Raw genomic sequence first — 8,083 nt, 5'->3', positions numbered from 1 at the left:
ATCACTAGTGAGCAGGAGGGCCAGCAGCTGAACTTTGAAAGAGATCGCAAGCAAGAAAGAGAAGAGAAAGCCGCAGACACAATTACATGCATCTCAAAGCAGGTACAAAATCATATACATTACAGACATCATATACATTACAAAAGTGTTTTATTTAGTGCTACTGTGCTAGGAACCTATTTATGCATTTTAAAAAATTACTTTAGATACCCTTTAAATGTTGCAGGCAATAAGAACAGTTTTATCTCACCGGCCAGGCCCTATCGGATTGAGAGTGCTGCGCACACAGCATCATTACTGCTCCACTTCTTCCAGTCGTTTTTGTGGCCCCTCATGGAGCTTTGAAAGCTCCAAAGTGGTGGTGGTGGTTTGGGACAATGGCACCCGGCTGCCTTTTACTAAAAATGCGCGAACACAGCAGCGTCGCAGACACAAAATTCAGTCACCCTCCACCCAGAAAGTACAGGAGATTGCAATCCGGAGGGCAAGTAGTACAATACAGCAGAATTCGTTTTTTTTTTAACTTACAATTTGCAGCCACAGGTTTACTGCAGGCCCAGCCCTCACACTCCAGCAGCAGCTCCTCGTCCTCCTCACACTGATTAATTGGCGCGCGCCTGCAGTGCGCAGCTATTTGTTATCATGCAGGGCCGCCCAGCCAATAGGGTTTAGTAAAATTTAGCACTCTTCACATAATTGGCTATGATCACCTGTCAGTCCTAAAACACAGCGCCAAAACACTGAGAAATGTTAAAAAAAAAAAAAAGGAGCAGTTCCACATAGCTCCGGTATTATCAATTGCACCATCCCGCCCGACGGGATGGAGAAGAGTCATTTCAAAAAAGTAACGGCATGCCATCCCGCCACATCCCGCCCCAATTCAAGCACTGTCCTAAATCCATAATCACCATTAGCAACGTATTATAATTTAACTTGCCTCTTTCCTTTCCTAGAGCTCTTCTCAAAGCCAGGGATATCTGTTTATATGTGGTATCTTTATGAAGGGGATCACATGACCATAACATGTGACACAAAGCTCAGCCCACACAGAGAGACTACAGAGCTGCAGTTTGTTTTCTACAGAAATGGGCACAATGTGCAGGGATTCAGTTTATCCAACCAATATGGAGTCCCCTCAGCTCAGCTGGAGGATTCTGGGAAATATACCTGTGAGGTACAAACTCCATCCGACAGTGTGAGGAAGACAAGTGACTCAAAAAATATCCAGATAAAAGGTGAGCAATGCCTTGAACTGTCAAATATTTGGGTATTCTTCTTACGGGCAAAATAATTTGCTAAATAAATTTGTCATGTCATTGGAACTCATTGCCAGTCGTTTATTAAACATTTGAAGCTCTCTCTATAGGGGAATATCCTAGTGGGGTTTTTAAATAAACTAAAAAACATTCGTTTTTTTTAACTAAGCTTTGTAAATGTGTAGTATCACATCTATAAAAATATGCAGAGCTCTAAATAGAGATAAATATTTTTTTTCGTAATATGGAGAGATTTATCATTTACATTTAATTTGATGCACAAAAGTACAACTGGTATGGAAAGCCATATGTCTCCCAAGTGGACCCAAAACAAATATGTTTTATGGAGATTCCTGACTTGTAGTAAAGTACCATATCTTCAAAGCACTGCTCCAGAAAACAGTAGGTTTACCAATTTTCCAAATGTCATCTAAAATGGGTATGATAATGTATTTCTACTCAAACTTAGCAAACTGCTAAAGCTTGCAATTTATAGCTTCAATTCTCCCACATATCATTAAGTATCAATAGATAACACCATAAATATGAATGCCATGTGGTCTATTCAGAAGTTTGATGCCCATTATGCAGAGAATTATCAAACAATGACCCCTACAGAGACACAAAATACAAAAACAGTGCATGTGAATTGTCATGATATTTTAGATGCAACCTGTATGAATTTTATGTCACAAGACCCCACAACTGTCAGAAGGCCCCAGAAAACCATACTCCACTACTTTGGGGAACTGAAAGTAACCCTTTATTCGGCCAATCTCCTAAATTCTGGGCAATTAAGTGGTTCCTAAGTATACATGGGAAGCTGTTTCCTTATCCTGTGTTAAAGTATGTTCCCAGCATTTCAGTAACTTACCAGTTATTGTTCTATATATATAAAAAAGGATAGGATAGGGCATGTATGGAGGTAGACCCAGTAAAACTTGTGTCAGGATAGTTTTGTAATAACAGACTCCAGAAGTGAGAGATAGGATCAGGTTATATAATGATCAGCCTGAAGCTCCATTGAGAAGATTAGAAGGAGTCCTTGGTGCATCACCCTCAGGATAGGGAAAGTGTACAGACAGTATACTGAATATTGATACTTCATCTATTGTAACTGTCCTCAAGTAATAATTCTATATTTCTACTGATGCTCATTTTATGAGAGTTGTAGCTCTGCAACATATTTCCTCCCACATTATGCAAAATATGTTTAGATATGTGTGTGGTAAACTGATAGCACCTGGAGCAATTACACTTCCAAGTGTTATGAAAAGTACACATTCCCCCAAATCTAAAATGGGTGCATGTCTTTCTACTCCTAAGTACCAAACCACAAAGCTTTTCTAATGTTGGCGATTTTGATGACATTTTTAAAAAATCAACCTATCTTGCAGCATATCATATATTATATGATGGTTATATATTAAAATGGTCTAAAAGACATATAGGCATATTTTAATGAAGAATTCAATTATGCTAAAACCTTAGAAGTGTCACTATCCCTTTAAATATTACATAACCCTCTAAGAGTTTCACATGATCAAGTTTTATATTTATTCTCATATGAACTGCATCTTTTTATAGCAGAATATAACAATCTTTATGTCTAACAGAACCAGTGGCAGATTCCAGAATTACCCCTGGGGAGGATGAACTTGCAGTGACAGCAGAAGACAATTTGTGCTTAACCTGTTCTGTAGCAAAATGGACTATTTCTTTGGATCTATAATAATAAGACAATTGAGCATTGATCAGGACTGTTCCAGGTCCAGGAGTCTGGGAAATTGCTTTGTATAGAGTCGACACAGCTTCACCATGTTGGGACATACAGGTGTCAGGTCAGCAACCAACTTTCATCCAACATTTGTAAACCATTTGAAGCATCAAGCAGAAAAATGGCACTGGGTGTTTGTGAAACACTATATTAAATTGAGTGGCACGGTTTCTCTAACTACGAGCTTTACCCCAATCATTTGCTCTGGATGAGACCTTAATTCCCAGTGGTTGAGCCCTTGCAACAGGCTGGAGGCAGTGTGTTGTACAACTGTAAATAGATGCTGTGCACAATAATTGGGCACCAGTGGTTCTTGCAACTTAACCAGAGAACTTTTATTTATTGAATAGAGTAATCTCCAAAGGAATTCTCATAAAGATGAGCAGGAACATGGAACAACAGAGGATTGGTATATACTCACACGTACAGTCACACGTCCCAGCAGGGATGAGAACATAAGCAGCACTTGAAAAGGTACACCCAGCTTTCAGCCATTATCCTAAGTGGAACCTAGGGGAACTACTACAATCCCTAAATCTGTATAATTAGTCCCTACTTCTGGGTAATTGGTACCTGGGATCTTAATCCCACTCACACTCCTTTGCGGAGCATCAAACTGCTCAGCTAAATAGCCTGACTATATGTCACTCCTAGAGTGACCTATGAAAGTGAGTAGCCTATCCTTACTAGATCTGACCTGTCTAGGTTCCTGCCTGCTCAGGTAAGGGAATTAACAAAATGGACCCTGAGCACATGGCTGCTCAGGACTATATACTTTAGCATAGTGCCCTCTACTGGACACATTGAACCACAGGGGGCATAGCTATATGCATGATCAGGAAACAGTCCCCCCCTCCTAACTGCATTTTAGTACCCAGTTTAGGAGTCTATACCATTAGGGTAATGCCATTTAAATAATAGTGGGGCTAATTTACCAGTCCACTACATTTAAATTCAGACATATGACTTATCTTTAGTTTAAAGAAGTTAATGAGTGTCCTGAGTGCATGCTCAAAACTGAGTTTGTCTTTGATTCACCAGGTGTCAGGAGTAAGTAGGCAAAGTTGTTAAACATTCATCAGAAATTTAAGATGGGAGTGAAAGAGCAGGACTGTGTTTGGACAGAAGTATCTTAATACATTGATCATTATGCTCTCTCCGTTGCATCCATTAATAGTGCCCCATCCTTCATGGTGCATTTGTAAATGACCCTTACTATCAACAAGAATATATCTTAAGGATATAGGAAAAACATTTGGATCATTCCAAGAATCAGTCAGTGGGGTTACAAAAGTAACTTTTTCTGTTTTCCACCATCTCACCAGCTACAATTTATTGATAAACAACAAAACTTGCTTTCATAATAATTCACTCCATAGATTTAGGGGGTTATTTATTAAAATCGGAAAGGCGAAAACTCCAAAAAAATTTTTTTCATAAAACTCGAATATTTCGAGATTTATTACAGTGCCCCGAGGATGGAAAAATTCAGAATCAGAAAATACTCCATCTCCTGGGTCCTGTAGAAGTCAATTGCAAAGGTCCCATTTCAAATTTGAATATATCATGGTCTGCACTGAATTTTGAGCGATTTCTATGAAAAATGCAAGTGTTTCAGGCATAAAACCCCCCAAATTCTGTTTGTTTTTTTTTGCAAAAAACTGAATTTTTTCGAGTTTTTTTCCAAACTGATTTTATCAAGTTTTATGATAAATAAGGTCGAATAATGGCAAATTGTTTTAAAGGATGCATGGACTTTTGAGATACAGATTTGAGACAACTGTTCCCCTGAGGGACTATGGTTCTGCCATGCTTGTGCTGTAAGTTTTTGGCAACAAAGTGAGTGACCTGAGTCTGTGGAACTTATTTGACTATAATGGAACTACAGTAGAATAAACAATGAAGCTAAGATTAATATTATAACTTTATAATTATAATCACAGTTCAGGCATGGACTTTTGTGGTACCGACTTAAAACTATGGGTCTGCCACATTAATAACATACATTAGACACTGAACAGAAAGCAGAATTTGCATTCATTTATTGCATTAGAAAAGGAAATGAATTATAATAAACGCTTGGGTTTCTAGTTCAGTTTGGCATCTTGTTGATTCTCACTAACACACAGAAATGTCAAACACAAAATTGTGTAAAAATTCCAACCTCAGAGAAAAAACATGAGCCTATTTACCATGTAACAAATAACAGTTGCAAATAAGTGTTATATTGGCAATAGCCTGTCACTAACACTATATAGAAATGTTGTGAACTCTGGTGCCGGTGTGATGATGTGCTGAAATGTAAAACCATTCTACCATGTGCAGAGCTGAATTTGACCCAAAAAACAAACATTCTCAAAGCTCATCTATGGGGACCTGAAGTCAATCAAATTATTTTCCACATTACTAAGAATCTGTAATAATGCAGAAACTGATTTGTGAATCTGAACTAATGGTTCTTTTTATTATGAGCAGCAACAGTTATCACCACTACAAACACTTTATAAACCTGGCCCTGAATCTCAGTTTCTTTGTCCAGGAGGAAAATTAAACTATTGCAAAACCTGAAAATTTAATATGAGCTTTATTTCATGGAAATAAAGGGCTTTTTAATGAAACATCTATTCAGTTTCTCAAATAATCATATTACTTTTCATAGTGTCTGATTTTGATTACCTCCATTACTCGTGTCCACGCTTTACTATAAATGTATTCGGCACAAATAAGAACCCAAATCTCCGCTAACTGAACTTCAGACTGGGCCCCCATAGCTCATAACAAGTTTACAGATATATATAAACATTGGGGTAACAGTCACCCTGCTATAGTTCCAGGGGTACCCAGGGTACAAATAAACACTCACCCCAAATCTCCCCCTAACTGACCTTCAGACTGGGCCCCCATAGCTCATAACAAGGTTACAGATATATATAAACATTGGGGTAACAGTCACCCTGCTATAGTTCCAGGGGTACTCACCCCAAATCTCACTCAAATAAGCACTCACCCCAAATCTCCCCCTAACTGACCTTCAGACTGGGCCCCCTTAGCTCATAACAATGTTACAGATATATAGAAACATTGGGGTAACAGTCACCCTGCTATAGTTCCAGGAGTACTCACCCCAAATCTCACTCAAATAAGCACTCACCCCAAATCTCCCCCTAACTGACCTTCAGACTGGGCCCCCTTAGCTCATAACAAGGTTACAGATGTATAGAAACATTTTGGTAACAGTCACCCTGCTATAGTTCTAGGGGTACCCAGGGTACAAATAAGCACTCACCCCAAATCTCACCCTAACTGACCTTTAGACTGGGCCCCCTTAGCTCAAAACAATGTTACAGATATATAGAAACATTGGGGTGTCACCCTCCTATAGTTCCAGGGGTACCCAGGACACAAATAAGCACTCACCCCAAATCTCCCCCTAACTGGCTTCAGGTTGGGCTGTCTTAGCTCATAATACAAATACCAAAGCAACCTGTTCCTCCTCTTCAGGCCAAGAGTCCTGTATTATACTGACTTCAGGCACAGATGTTAGTCTTGCATGAGGGTCCTAAGGCCTATCTAATCTCAGCTTCCCTTTTCACTGGGCTCTATCTGACGAGATGTCGCCGGGTCACTGTCTCTTCTTTACTTCTTAGTAAAGCCATTCTTGATCAAATAGAGCCTACCTCTATCTCCCACCACCTACAGTGATATCTAATGGTCTAAACCTACTACTAGCTTTCTTAATTGATTACTCAATGAGGAGGCAAGCACTAGGCTCTCAGGCATCATTCACTTTTCTGGCATCATTAACTCTTCTTCCCACTTAACTAGACTCCTGCAAAATCCCCTCTAAGTGCCACAGAAGAGACCCTGCTCTAGAAGCTCCTCAAGTGGAATAATACATAAAACTATTTCTCAGGGCCGGGCCGGGCTAGATGGACACCCTAGACAACCTGGCCGGTCTCCACACCCCCAACGGAGCAACGGAGGGGAGGGAGGAGAACGTGATAGATGAGAGGGGAGGGTGACAGGAGGGAGGGGAGAGTGACGGAGGGGTGGGTGACAGAAGGAAGGAAGGGAGTGAGGGGTCTAAACTCGGCTAGGGGTAGGCAGAAGACAATTTTAGAAGTAGCTGCCAAGCGCCCACCTATCATTGCACCCTAGGCAGCTGCCTCTTGTGCCTACCACTAGTTCTGGCCCTGCTATTTCTACCCCTTACATTTCCCCCCTTAATTAACATTGCAACATTCTCATTGTTAACAAACAAATCTCACACACCTAAGCATTCTTACAACATGGCTGCCTCTACATTATTCATGGTAGTCCTGTCTTGCTTTATGGCATACAATACTAATTAAGACTACCAGAAGACTCCTAATAAACATACTTTGCTTGGGTTGCATTAGTAGTGTCGACCTAAAAATTGTGCAAGCCTCAAATCACCCTTTTTTGGCAAAAGTTTTTTTTTTAGATTTTGAGTTCTTCATTGTGTATTACAGGCAGAGCCGTCATCTCAATATGTAGTGAAGAAAATAAAGCTCGAGGCTTGCAAAATAAAACATAATTGCGTATGTGCTACTAACACCTCTTTTAATGTCTCTAGTTTCTACTCCCATCAAAAATCCCCATCATATAAGCAGAAATTCTATAGTATCAGCAATATTCCCTCTGTGGGATTAAAATAGCGACAAGGAAGTCTGATGTATTTCACTTGTGCAAGTCACAATGTAATGTACCAGAGGCAGAAAGGAAGTGGTTGCAACTCTAGAGATCACTTTAGGCTTTGTGGTTCCTTCACAGAAACCCTCAGTGGTTGAAGTTCCCTTTACGCTTGCCATTAACCCTTGAAAGGGGGTGTCAATCAAAAACCCACTTTTTGCATAAAAAAAGATAAGCAACTTTCTGCCTATTTTATTGTACATTGCACACTACCTTCCAATTTGATTTGCTGCAGGTTTCTTTCTTCTGTTTTTAGGCACAATGACCCAGGCTTTGACTGGGGTGTGCACCTATCCCAGGGGCACCCACACCCCCTCTTTGACCCCATCACCCGCCT

General features: G+C 40.0%; 1 pseudogene; it reads left to right on the top strand.

The window, feature by feature from the left end:
- Positions 1-904: 904 nt before the first annotated feature.
- On the top strand, positions 905-3,649 carry LOC108699455 (annotated as a pseudogene).
- Positions 3,650-8,083: the final 4,434 nt, after the last annotated feature.

The sequence above is a fragment of the Xenopus laevis genome, chromosome 8L (genome assembly GCF_017654675.1).
Source record: "Xenopus laevis strain J_2021 chromosome 8L, Xenopus_laevis_v10.1, whole genome shotgun sequence".
NCBI lineage: Eukaryota > Metazoa > Chordata > Amphibia > Anura > Pipidae > Xenopus > Xenopus laevis.
The sequence above is the reverse complement of the archived record's forward strand: the minus strand, read 5'-3'. Positions and strand labels throughout refer to the sequence as shown.